A 12,875-nucleotide genomic window follows, 5' to 3' on the forward strand; every position below is an offset into this window, starting at 1 on the left:
ATGTTCTTTGATAGATAGATTAGATACATTAGATAGAATAGATAGGATAGATAGGATAGATTAGATAGATAGATAGATAGATAGATAGATAGATAGATAGATAGATAGATAGATAGGTAGGTAGGTAGGTAGGTAGGTAGGTACTAATAATAAGCTAGCCAGCTAGGCAGCCAGCCACAGAGACAGCCAGCCAGCTACAGAGACAGCCAGCCAAAGAGCTAGCTGCATGTCATGTATGCCAGACAGAGACGGAGACAGAGACAGAGACGTGTATGTCTGCCATCCATCAGGTGGAAGCAGACGCAGTGTGATTGGGGGGTGGAGCTATTCAGATTTGAGAGCAGAAAGGAAGACAGAGGCAGTGCTAGGCAATAGGAGATGCAGTGTGAAAGCACGTCCGGTCCGCCATCTGAGAGGGTGGAGCGCATAATAGGGTATGTATGTCTGGCTTCGCCTTAACAAGAAGGACGTGGTGTCCGAGAAGGGGAGTTTTCGGGAAACCGTTGTGGCCATCGCTTCTCGGCCTTTTGGCTAAGATCAAGTGTAGTATCTGTTCTTATCAGTTTAATATCTGATACGTCCCCTATCTGGGGACCATATATTAAATGGATTTTTAGAACAGGGAGATGGAAAAAGAGCTTGCTCTGTCCTCTCCAGGCATTGACCTGGTATTGCAGTGCCTCCAGGTTCAGTGCACCCCCTAATGAGTTTGCAAAAAACAGAGCAAAAGAATGAAGAAGGAAACAAGCCGGCTGCACCTGAAACTACTGTTTTGCAAGAAACATCCCTCGAGTGTGTTGTGCGCAGGTGGACCGACCCCGAAAAATTAGCCCGAGTGTGGCTACGAAAAGTTTGTTTGTCCAAGACTTGCTGGCCTCTGTTGCCATGGCAACCAACTGGCAGAGTTGTTTACAACTTGGCTGCCGGGCCAGTGCTGGTGATGTCATCGCGGGACGTGATGTCATCAAGGCTTTGCTGCTATACACAGCTGCCAGCACAACAAGCAGCTCAGTTGCAGCCGGTCAAGCGACCGAGCAGGTAGGTGGAAAGGTAGGTGCAGTTTATTAAACCGTTTCCTTTGGATTTGATTTCCTGGTGGCCGGCCGATGTATCCTGCTGATGCTGCCTGCCTACGGCTCCAGCTGGGAGAATTCACCCTCCATGTTCTTTGATAGATAGATTAGATACATTAGATAGAATAGATAGGATAGATAGGATAGATTAGATAGATAGATAGATAGATAGATATATAGATAGATAGATAGATAGATAGATAGGTAGGTAGGTAGGTAGGTAGGTACTAATAATAAGCTAGCCAGCTAGGCAGCCAGCCACAGAGACAGCCAGCCAGCTACAGAGACAGCCAGCCAAAGAGCTAGCTGCATGTCATGTATGCCAGACAGAGACGGAGACAGAGACAGAGACGTGTATGTCTGCCATCCATCAGGTGGAAGCAGACGCAGTGTGATTGGGGGGTGGAGCTATTCAGATTTGAGAGCAGAAAGGAAGACAGAGGCAGTGCTAGGCAATAGGAGATGCAGTGTGAAAGCACGTCCGGTCCGCCATCTGAGAGGGTGGAGCGCATAATAGGGTATGTATGTCTGGCTTCGCCTTAACAAGAAGGACGTGGTGTCCGAGAAGGGGAGTTTTCGGGAAACCGTTGTGGCCATCGCTTCTCGGCCTTTTGGCTAAGATCAAGTGTAGTATCTGTTCTTATCAGTTTAATATCTGATACGTCCCCTATCTGGGGACCATATATTAAATGGATTTTTAGAACAGGGAGATGGAAAAAGAGCTTGCTCTGTCCTCTCCAGGCATTGACCTGGTATTGCAGTGCCTCCAGGTTCAGTGCACCCCCTAATGAGTTTGCAAAAAACAGAGCAAAAGAATGAAGAAGGAAACAAGCCGGCTGCACCTGAAACTACTGTTTTGCAAGAAACATCCCTCGAGTGTGTTGTGCGCAGGTGGACCGACCCCGAAAAATTAGCCCGAGTGTGGCTACGAAAAGTTTGTTTGTCCAAGACTTGCTGGCCTCTGTTGCCATGGCAACCAACTGGCAGAGTTGTTTACAACTTGGCTGCCGGGCCAGTGCTGGTGATGTCATCGCGGGACGTGATGTCATCAAGGCTTTGCTGCTATACACAGCTGCCAGCACAACAAGCAGCTCAGTTGCAGCCGGTCAAGCGACCGAGCAGGTAGGTGGAAAGGTAGGTGCAGTTTATTAAACCGTTTCCTTTGGATTTGATTTCCTGGTGGCCGGCCGATGTATCCTGCTGATGCTGCCTGCCTACGGCTCCAGCTGGGAGAATTCACCCTCCATGTTCTTTGATAGATAGATTAGATACATTAGATAGAATAGATAGGATAGATAGGATAGATTAGATAGATAGATAGATAGATAGATAGATAGATAGATAGATAGATAGATAGATAGGTAGGTAGGTAGGTAGGTAGGTAGGTACTAATAATAAGCTAGCCAGCTAGGCAGCCAGCCACAGAGACAGCCAGCCAGCTACAGAGACAGCCAGCCAAAGAGCTAGCTGCATGTCATGTATGCCAGACAGAGACGGAGACAGAGACAGAGACGTGTATGTCTGCCATCCATCAGGTGGAAGCAGACGCAGTGTGATTGGGGGGTGGAGCTATTCAGATTTGAGAGCAGAAAGGAAGACAGAGGCAGTGCTAGGCAATAGGAGATGCAGTGTGAAAGCACGTCCGGTCCGCCATCTGAGAGGGTGGAGCGCATAATAGGGTATGTATGTCTGGCTTCGCCTTAACAAGAAGGACGTGGTGTCCGAGAAGGGGAGTTTTCGGGAAACCGTTGTGGCCATCGCTTCTCGGCCTTTTGGCTAAGATCAAGTGTAGTATCTGTTCTTATCAGTTTAATATCTGATACGTCCCCTATCTGGGGACCATATATTAAATGGATTTTTAGAACAGGGAGATGGAAAAAGAGCTTGCTCTGTCCTCTCCAGGCATTGACCTGGTATTGCAGTGCCTCCAGGTTCAGTGCACCCCCTAATGAGTTTGCAAAAAACAGAGCAAAAGAATGAAGAAGGAAACAAGCCGGCTGCACCTGAAACTACTGTTTTGCAAGAAACATCCCTCGAGTGTGTTGTGCGCAGGTGGACCCGACCCCGAAAAATTAGCCCGAGTGTGGCTACGAAAAGTTTGTTTGTCCAAGACTTGCTGGCCTCTGTTGCCATGGCAACCAACTGGCCAGAGTTGTTTACAACTTGGCTGCCGGGCCAGTGCTGGTGATGTCATCGCGGGACGTGATGTCATCAAGGCTTTGCTGCTATACACAGCTGCCAGCACAACAAGCAGCTCAGTTGCAGCCGGTCAAGCGACCGAGCAGGTAGGTGGAAAGGTAGGTGCAGTTTATTAAACCGTTTCCTTTGGATTTGATTTCCTGGTGGCCGGCCGATGTATCCTGCTGATGCTGCCTGCCTACGGCTCCAGCTGGGAGAATTCACCCTCCATGTTCTTTGATAGATAGATTAGATACATTAGATAGAATAGATAGGATAGATAGGATAGGATTAGATAGATAGATAGATAGATAGATAGATAGATAGATAGATAGATAGATAGATAGATAGGTAGGTAGGTAGGTAGGTAGGTACTAATAATAAGCTAGCCAGCTAGGCAGCCAGCCACAGAGACAGCCAGCCAGCTACAGAGACAGCCAGCCAAAGAGCTAGCTGCATGTCATGTATGCCAGACAGAGACGGAGACAGAGACAGAGACGTGTATGTCTGCCATCCATCAGGTGGAAGCAGACGCAGTGTGATTGGGGGGTGGAGCTATTCAGATTTGAGAGCAGAAAGGAAGACAGAGGCAGTGCTAGGCAATAGGAGATGCAGTGTGAAAGCACGTCCGGTCCGCCATCTGAGAGGGTGGAGCGCATAATAGGGTATGTATGTCTTGCTTCGCCTTAACAAGAAGGACGTGGTGTCCGAGAAGGGGAGTTTTCGGGAAACCGTTGTGGCCATCGCTTCTCGGCCTTTTGGCTAAGATCAAGTGTAGTATCTGTTCTTATCAGTTTAATATCTGATACGTCCCCTATCTGGGGACCATATATTAAATGGATTTTTAGAACAGGGAGATGGAAAAAGAGCTTGCTCTGTCCTCTCCAGGCATTGACCTGGTATTGCAGTGCCTCCAGGTTCAGTGCACCCCCTAATGAGTTTGCAAAAAACAGAGCAAAAGAATGAAGAAGGAAACAAGCCGGCTGCACCTGAAACTACTGTTTTGCAAGAAACATCCCTCGAGTGTGTTGTGCGCAGGTGGACCGACCCCGAAAAATTAGCCCGAGTGTGGCTACGAAAAGTTTGTTTGTCCAAGACTTGCTGGCCTCTGTTGCCATGGCAACCAACTGGCAGAGTTGTTTACAACTTGGCTGCCGGGCCAGTGCTGGTGATGTCATCGCGGGACGTGATGTCATCAAGGCTTTGCTGCTATACACAGCTGCCAGCACAACAAGCAGCTCAGTTGCAGCCGGTCAAGCGACCGAGCAGGTAGGTGGAAAGGTAGGTGCAGTTTATTAAACCGTTTCCTTTGGATTTGATTTCCTGGTGGCCGGCCGATGTATCCTGCTGATGCTGCCTGCCTACGGCTCCAGCTGGGAGAATTCACCCTCCATGTTCTTTGATAGATAGATTAGATACATTAGATAGAATAGATAGGATAGATAGGATAGATTAGATAGATAGATAGATAGATAGATAGATAGATAGATAGATAGATAGATAGATAGATAGGTAGGTAGGTAGGTAGGTAGGTACTAATAATAAGCTAGCCAGCTAGGCAGCCAGCCACAGAGACAGCCAGCCAGCTACAGAGACAGCCAGCCAAAGAGCTAGCTGCATGTCATGTATGCCAGACAGAGACGGAGACAGAGACAGAGACGTGTATGTCTGCCATCCATCAGGTGGAAGCAGACGCAGTGTGATTGGGGGGTGGAGCTATTCAGATTTGAGAGCAGAAAGGAAGACAGAGGCAGTGCTAGGCAATAGGAGATGCAGTGTGAAAGCACGTCCGGTCCGCCATCTGAGAGGGTGGAGCGCATAATAGGGTATGTATGTCTGGCTTCGCCTTAACAAGAAGGACGTGGTGTCCGAGAAGGGGAGTTTTCGGGAAACCGTTGTGGCCATCGCTTCTCGGCCTTTTGGCTAAGATCAAGTGTAGTATCTGTTCTTATCAGTTTAATATCTGATACGTCCCCCTATCTGGGGACCATATATTAAATGGATTTTTAGAACAGGGAGATCGAAAAAGAGCTTGCTCTGTCCTCTCCAGGCATTGACCTGGTATTGCAGTGCCTCCAGGTTCAGTGCACCCCCTAAAGAGTTTGCAAAAAACAGAGCAAAAGAATGAAGAAGGAAACAAGCCGGCTGCACCTGAAACTACTGTTTTGCAAGAAACATCCCTCGAGTGTGTTGTGCGCAGGTGGACCGACCCCGAAAAATTAGCCCGAGTGTGGCTACGAAAAGTTTGTTTGTCCAAGACTTGCTGGCCTCTGTTGCCATGGCAACCAACTGGCAGAGTTGTTTACAACTTGGCTGCCGGGCCAGTGCTGGTGATGTCATCGCGGGACGTGATGTCATCAAGGCTTTGCTGCTATACACAGCTGCCAGCACAACAAGCAGCTCAGTTGCAGCCGGTCAAGCGACCGAGCAGGTAGGTGGAAAGGTAGGTGCAGTTTATTAAACCGTTTCCTTTGGATTTGATTTCCTGGTGGCCGGCCGATGTATCCTGCTGATGCTGCCTGCCTACGGCTCCAGCTGGGAGAATTCACCCTCCATGTTCTTTGATAGATAGATAGATACATTAGATAGAATAGATAGGATAGATAGGATAGATTAGATAGATAGATAGATAGATAGATAGATAGATAGATAGATAGATAGATAGATAGATAGGTAGGTAGGTAGGTAGGTAGGTAGGTACTAATAATAAGCTAGCCAGCTAGGCAGCCAGCCACAGAGACAGCCAGCCAGCTACAGAGACAGCCAGCCAAAGAGCTAGCTGCATGTCATGTATGCCAGACAGAGACGGAGACAGAGACAGAGACGTGTATGTCTGCCATCCATCAGGTGGAAGCAGACGCAGTGTGATTGGGGGGTGGAGCTATTCAGATTTGAGAGCAGAAAGGAAGACAGAGGCAGTGCTAGGCAATAGGAGATGCAGTGTGAAAGCACGTCCGGTCCGCCATCTGAGAGGGTGGAGCGCATAATAGGGTATGTATGTCTGGCTTCGCCTTAACAAGAAGGACGTGGTGTCCGAGAAGGGGAGTTTTCGGGAAACCGTTGTGGCCATCGCTTCTCGGCCTTTTGGCTAAGATCAAGTGTAGTATCTGTTCTTATCAGTTTAATATCTGATACGTCCCCTATCTGGGGACCATATATTAAATGGATTTTTAGAACAGGGAGATGGAAAAAGAGCTTGCTCTGTCCTCTCCAGGCATTGACCTGGTATTGCAGTGCCTCCAGGTTCAGTGCACCCCCTAATGAGTTTGCAAAAAACAGAGCAAAAGAATGAAGAAGGAAACAAGCCGGCTGCACCTGAAACTACTGTTTTGCAAGAAACATCCCTCGAGTGTGTTGTGCGCAGGTGGACCGACCCCGAAAAATTAGCCCGAGTGTGGCTACGAAAAGTTTGTTTGTCCAAGACTTGCTGGCCTCTGTTGCCATGGCAACCAACTGGCAGAGTTGTTTACAACTTGGCTGCCGGGCCAGTGCTGGTGATGTCATCGCGGGACGTGATGTCATCAAGGCTTTGCTGCTATACACAGCTGCCAGCACAACAAGCAGCTCAGTTTGCAGCCGGTCAAGCGACCGAGCAGGTAGGTGGAAAGGTAGGTGCAGTTTATTAAACCGTTTCCTTTGGATTTGATTTCCTGGTGGCCGGCCGATGTATCCTGCTGATGCTGCCTGCCTACGGCTCCAGCTGGGAGAATTCACCCTCCATGTTCTTTGATAGATAGATTAGATACATTAGATAGAATAGATAGGATAGATAGGATAGATTAGATAGATAGATAGATAGATAGATAGATAGATAGATAGATAGATAGATAGATAGGTAGGTAGGTAGGTAGGTAGGTAGGTACTAATAATAAGCTAGCCAGCTAGGCAGCCAGCCACAGAGACAGCCAGCCAGCTACAGAGACAGCCAGCCAAAGAGCTAGCTGCATGTCATGTATGCCAGACAGAGACGGAGACAGAGACAGAGACGTGTATGTCTGCCATCCATCAGGTGGAAGCAGACGCAGTGTGATTGGGGGGTGGAGCTATTCAGATTTGAGAGCAGAAAGGAAGACAGAGGCAGTGCTAGGCAATAGGAGATGCAGTGTGAAAGCACGTCCGGTCCGCCATCTGAGAGGGTGGAGCGCATAATAGGGTATGTATGTCTGGCTTCGCCTTAACAAGAAGGACGTGGTGTCCGAGAAGGGGAGTTTTCGGGAAACCGTTGTGGCCATCGCTTCTCGGCCTTTTGGCTAAGATCAAGTGTAGTATCTGTTCTTATCAGTTTAATATCTGATACGTCCCCTATCTGGGGACCATATATTAAATGGATTTTTAGAACAGGGAGATGGAAAAAGAGCTTGCTCTGTCCTCTCCAGGCATTGACCTGGTATTGCAGTGCCTCCAGGTTCAGTGCACCCCCTAATGAGTTTGCAAAAAACAGAGCAAAAGAATGAAGAAGGAAACAAGCCGGCTGCACCTGAAACTACTGTTTTGCAAGAAACATCCCTCGAGTGTGTTGTGCGCAGGTGGACCGACCCCGAAAAATTAGCCCGAGTGTGGCTACGAAAAGTTTGTTTGTCCAAGACTTGCTGGCCTCTGTTGCCATGGCAACCAACTGGCAGAGTTGTTTACAACTTGGCTGCCGGGCCAGTGCTGGTGATGTCATCGCGGGACGTGATGTCATCAAGGCTTTGCTGCTATACACAGCTGCCAGCACAACAAGCAGCTCAGTTGCAGCCGGTCAAGCGACCGAGCAGGTAGGTGGAAAGGTAGGTGCAGTTTATTAAACCGTTTCCTTTGGATTTGATTTCCTGGTGGCCGGCCGATGTATCCTGCTGATGCTGCCTGCCTACGGCTCCAGCTGGGAGAATTCACCCTCCATGTTCTTTGATAGATAGATTAGATACATTAGATAGAATAGATAGGATAGATAGGATAGATTAGATAGATAGATAGATAGATAGATAGATAGATAGATAGATAGATAGATAGATAGATAGGTAGGTAGGTAGGTAGGTAGGTACTAATAATAAGCTAGCCAGCTAGGCAGCCAGCCACAGAGACAGCCAGCCAGCTACAGAGACAGCCAGCCAAAGAGCTAGCTGCATGTCATGTATGCCAGACAGAGACGGAGACAGAGACAGAGACGTGTATGTCTGCCATCCATCAGGTGGAAGCAGACGCAGTGTGATTGGGGGGTGGAGCTATTCAGATTTGAGAGCAGAAAGGAAGACAGAGGCAGTGCTAGGCAATAGGAGATGCAGTGTGAAAGCACGTCCGGTCCGCCATCTGAGAGGGTGGAGCGCATAATAGGGTATGTATGTCTGGCTTCGCCTTAACAAGAAGGACGTGGTGTCCGAGAAGGGGAGTTTTCGGGAAACCGTTGTGGCCATCGCTTCTCGGCCTTTTGGCTAAGATCAAGTGTAGTATCTGTTCTTATCAGTTTAATATCTGATACGTCCCCTATCTGGGGACCATATATTAAATGGATTTTTAGAACAGGGAGATGGAAAAAGAGCTTGCTCTGTCCTCTCCAGGCATTGACCTGGTATTGCAGTGCCTCCAGGTTCAGTGCACCCCCTAATGAGTTTGCAAAAAACAGAGCAAAAGAATGAAGAAGGAAACAAGCCGGCTGCACCTGAAACTACTGTTTTGCAAGAAACATCCCTCGAGTGTGTTGTGCGCAGGTGGACCGACCCCGAAAAATTAGCCCGAGTGTGGCTACGAAAAGTTTGTTTGTCCAAGACTTGCTGGCCTCTGTTGCCATGGCAACCAACTGGCAGAGTTGTTTACAACTTGGCTGCCGGGCCAGTGCTGGTGATGTCATCGCGGGACGTGATGTCATCAAGGCTTTGCTGCTATACACAGCTGCCAGCACAACAAGCAGCTCAGTTGCAGCCGGTCAAGCGACCGAGCAGGTAGGTGGAAAGGTAGGTGCAGTTTATTAAACCGTTTCCTTTGGATTTGATTTCCTGGTGGCCGGCCGATGTATCCTGCTGATGCTGCCTGCCTACGGCTCCAGCTGGGAGAATTCACCCTCCATGTTCTTTGATAGATAGATTAGATACATTAGATAGAATAGATAGGATAGATAGGATAGATTAGATAGATAGATAGATAGATAGATAGATAGATAGATAGATAGATAGATAGATAGATAGGTAGGTAGGTAGGTAGGTAGGTAGGTACTAATAATAAGCTAGCCAGCTAGGCAGCCAGCCACAGAGACAGCCAGCCAGCTACAGAGACAGCCAGCCAAAGAGCTAGCTGCATGTCATGTATGCCAGACAGAGACGGAGACAGAGACAGAGACGTGTATGTCTGCCATCCATCAGGTGGAAGCAGACGCAGTGTGATTGGGGGGTGGAGCTATTCAGATTTGAGAGCAGAAAGGAAGACAGAGGCAGTGCTAGGCAATAGGAGATGCAGTGTGAAAGCACGTCCGGTCCGCCATCTGAGAGGGTGGAGCGCATAATAGGGTATGTATGTCTGGCTTCGCCTTAACAAGAAGGACGTGGTGTCCGAGAAGGGGAGTTTTCGGGAAACCGTTGTGGCCATCGCTTCTCGGCCTTTTGGCTAAGATCAAGTGTAGTATCTGTTCTTATCAGTTTAATATCTGATACGTCCCCTATCTGGGGACCATATATTAAATGGATTTTTAGAACAGGGAGATGGAAAAAGAGCTTGCTCTGTCCTCTCCAGGCATTGACCTGGTATTGCAGTGCCTCCAGGTTCAGTGCACCCCCTAATGAGTTTGCAAAAAACAGAGCAAAAGAATGAAGAAGGAAACAAGCCGGCTGCACCTGAAACTACTGTTTTGCAAGAAACATCCCTCGAGTGTGTTGTGCGCAGGTGGACCGACCCCGAAAAATTAGCCCGAGTGTGGCTACGAAAAGTTTGTTTGTCCAAGACTTGCTGGCCTCTGTTGCCATGGCAACCAACTGGCAGAGTTGTTTACAACTTGGCTGCCGGGCCAGTGCTGGTGATGTCATCGCGGGACGTGATGTCATCAAGGCTTTGCTGCTATACACAGCTGCCAGCACAACAAGCAGCTCAGTTGCAGCCGGTCAAGCGACCGAGCAGGTAGGTGGAAAGGTAGGTGCAGTTTATTAAACCGTTTCCTTTGGATTTGATTTCCTGGTGGCCGGCCGATGTATCCTGCTGATGCTGCCTGCCTACGGCTCCAGCTGGGAGAATTCACCCTCCATGTTCTTTGATAGATAGATTAGATACATTAGATAGAATAGATAGGATAGATAGGATAGATTAGATAGATAGATAGATAGATAGATAGATAGATAGATAGATAGATAGATAGATAGATAGGTAGGTAGGTAGGTAGGTAGGTACTAATAATAAGCTAGCCAGCTAGGCAGCCAGCCACAGAGACAGCCAGCCAGCTACAGAGACAGCCAGCCAAAGAGCTAGCTGCATGTCATGTATGCCAGACAGAGACGGAGACAGAGACAGAGACGTGTATGTCTGCCATCCATCAGGTGGAAGCAGACGCAGTGTGATTGGGGGGTGGAGCTATTCAGATTTGAGAGCAGAAAGGAAGACAGAGGCAGTGCTAGGCAATAGGAGATGCAGTGTGAAAGCACGTCCGGTCCGCCATCTGAGAGGGTGGAGCGCATAATAGGGTATGTATGTCTGGCTTCGCCTTAACAAGAAGGACGTGGTGTCCGAGAAGGGGAGTTTTCGGGAAACCGTTGTGGCCATCGCTTCTCGGCCTTTTGGCTAAGATCAAGTGCAGTTGCCGCTGTGCTTGGTCTTGGCTGGAGGGCGTCGGAGGCTTAGCCCCCGTTGGGGGCGGCTGAAGATTAAGAAGGCGATCACCATGGGCGTGAAGCTACGCTATGCCGAGACCGGGGAACCCCGGGTCAAAAACGGATTTCGTATAGATGTGTCGGAGGGGATGGAAGACCGCTTTACCCTGAAAGTTCTGGTGTGCGAAATTCTGACTGAAATACTAAAGGTAAAACGAGATGATATTTTATGTTTGCAAGACCCTAAAAAGGGAAAGTATGTGTTGGTCCTAACCAATATTGGTCACTGCCATAATTTGTACCGTAACTTGCAAGAAAATCTTGATAATCCTGATTTGGATGGATTGACTTTCACCATCTTGTATAGCGGAGGGGCAATTCCGCTTGTGGTTTTCTTATACAACCCTCATGTGCCCAGATATGACATTGATGTGTTTTTGAAAAACTATTGTGCCTGTGTCAGTTTTTCGCACAAGGTGAAGAATAGTGAGGGGTTATGGACAGGAAAGTACAAGTACTTTGTCACTTTCCATGAGGACCCGCAGAGTCCAGGTGGTATGAAGTACCCTCCACTTAACTTTGCCATTGGGAGAGACCGTGGATATTTGTTTTTTCCTGGAGCTCCCAGGTTCTGCCGTAAATGTAAGGGCTTTGGGCATATTGCGGAAGACTGTAAGGAAGAGATAAGGTGTGGCCGCTGTGGGCAGCCGGGGCATCCAGCCCGGGATTGTGACAACCCCATTGCGTGTAACCTCTGTGGGAAGGTCGGCCATATCTTCAAAGATTGCCCCATGCGGGAAAAAAAATCCTTTGCTGAGGTGGTTGGTGGTGGGCGCCCTCAGGGAGTACCTAAAGTGACCCTGTTGGGATTGCCGTCGGTGGTGGAAGACACAGTCACAATGGAGGTGGCACAGGTGGAAGAGGTGCTTCCTCATGGTGTTTGTGTGCAAGTTGAAGGGGAGGTGGAGGGTTCTGTGCCAGAGACTCCCGCCGTTTCATGGAGCGAGAGCTCCATGGAACAAGAAGGCAATGGAGGCCAGGGTGATTTTTCCAACTCCAGACCCTTGGAAGAGGTGTTGGAGGTAGCCCCTAAAAGACCCAGGACTGCGCTATCTCCGGCCAGTGAGTGTGGTGCGAGTCCTGGGCGAGAAGCTGTGTACCCTATTTCGGCGATTCCTGCGGATGTGGCTTTTTTAGAAGAAGCCGGGACTTCGGCCTTCACATGCGGCTACCGAAGTCCAGACGGTGTCGGATGAAGGAGAGATGGGGTGTGTACAGCCCACTCGCGTGCCGGGTTAAAATATGGGCTCCAAAGTTGCATGTAATGTCGTATCCTTGAATGTTAGGCAGATTGGATCCAAAGCAAGGAGAGCGGCTGTCCTGGACTTTGTAAAAAGTCTGGGAGCAGAAATATACTGCCTACAGGAATGTGGCATTTCGGAGCCATTGTCTGACCGGGACTGGCCGCATGGTCAGCATGTGTGGTCAGGGTCAGACAAAACAAGAACGATGGGGTTGGGATATTGCTGGGTAGTAGAGAGATAAGTTTAGAAAGTTATACTGTGGTGGAGGTGGGGAGGTGTGTAATGGCAGTGGTGTTGTATAGGGGTGTGCGGGTGAGGGTTTTTAATGTATATAGTTATACACAAAGGGAAGATAGGGCAAAATTATTTGAGAAATTGTGTTTGTTTTTGCCTGGGAGAACTCCCACCATTTTGGCGGGGGATTTCAACTGTGTGGTAGAGGGATCTAAGGTGGATGGGACAGGGAGGAGGTTAAAAAATCTGGTTTCTGATTTTGCTTTATTGGATGCGGCTGTGGAGTGCTTGGGCAGGTCACCACCTGCGACCTATAAGGC

General features: G+C 48.7%; 9 non-coding genes across 9 annotated transcripts; all 9 read left to right on the top strand.

Annotated features, from left to right (window-relative positions):
- The first annotated feature begins 511 nt into the window (after positions 1-511).
- Positions 512-702, top strand: LOC138778046 (U2 spliceosomal RNA). Its single transcript, XR_011360836.1, has one exon. It is a non-coding gene; the product is annotated as a U2 spliceosomal RNA (small nuclear RNA).
- Positions 703-1,668: 966 nt separating this feature from the next.
- On the top strand, positions 1,669-1,859 carry LOC138778067 (U2 spliceosomal RNA). The gene has a single exon (XR_011360849.1). It is a non-coding gene; the product is annotated as a U2 spliceosomal RNA (small nuclear RNA).
- Positions 1,860-2,829: 970 nt separating this feature from the next.
- LOC138778078 (U2 spliceosomal RNA) lies at positions 2,830-3,020 on the top strand. Its single transcript, XR_011360860.1, has one exon. It is a non-coding gene; the product is annotated as a U2 spliceosomal RNA (small nuclear RNA).
- A 973-nt stretch (positions 3,021-3,993) lies between these two features.
- LOC138778090 (U2 spliceosomal RNA) lies at positions 3,994-4,184 on the top strand. The gene has a single exon (XR_011360871.1). It is a non-coding gene; the product is annotated as a U2 spliceosomal RNA (small nuclear RNA).
- Positions 4,185-5,154: 970 nt separating this feature from the next.
- LOC138778102 (U2 spliceosomal RNA) lies at positions 5,155-5,346 on the top strand. The gene has a single exon (XR_011360883.1). It is a non-coding gene; the product is annotated as a U2 spliceosomal RNA (small nuclear RNA).
- Positions 5,347-6,319: 973 nt separating this feature from the next.
- Positions 6,320-6,510, top strand: LOC138778101 (U2 spliceosomal RNA). The gene has a single exon (XR_011360882.1). It is a non-coding gene; the product is annotated as a U2 spliceosomal RNA (small nuclear RNA).
- Positions 6,511-7,481: 971 nt separating this feature from the next.
- LOC138778052 (U2 spliceosomal RNA) lies at positions 7,482-7,672 on the top strand. Its single transcript, XR_011360838.1, has one exon. It is a non-coding gene; the product is annotated as a U2 spliceosomal RNA (small nuclear RNA).
- Positions 7,673-8,642: 970 nt separating this feature from the next.
- On the top strand, positions 8,643-8,833 carry LOC138778058 (U2 spliceosomal RNA). The gene has a single exon (XR_011360840.1). It is a non-coding gene; the product is annotated as a U2 spliceosomal RNA (small nuclear RNA).
- A 974-nt stretch (positions 8,834-9,807) lies between these two features.
- LOC138778059 (U2 spliceosomal RNA) lies at positions 9,808-9,998 on the top strand. The gene has a single exon (XR_011360841.1). It is a non-coding gene; the product is annotated as a U2 spliceosomal RNA (small nuclear RNA).
- Positions 9,999-12,875: the final 2,877 nt, after the last annotated feature.

The sequence above is a fragment of the Dendropsophus ebraccatus genome, unplaced genomic scaffold (genome assembly GCF_027789765.1).
Source record: "Dendropsophus ebraccatus isolate aDenEbr1 unplaced genomic scaffold, aDenEbr1.pat pat_scaffold_620_ctg1, whole genome shotgun sequence".
In the NCBI taxonomy this organism is placed as follows: Eukaryota; Metazoa; Chordata; class Amphibia; order Anura; family Hylidae; genus Dendropsophus; species Dendropsophus ebraccatus.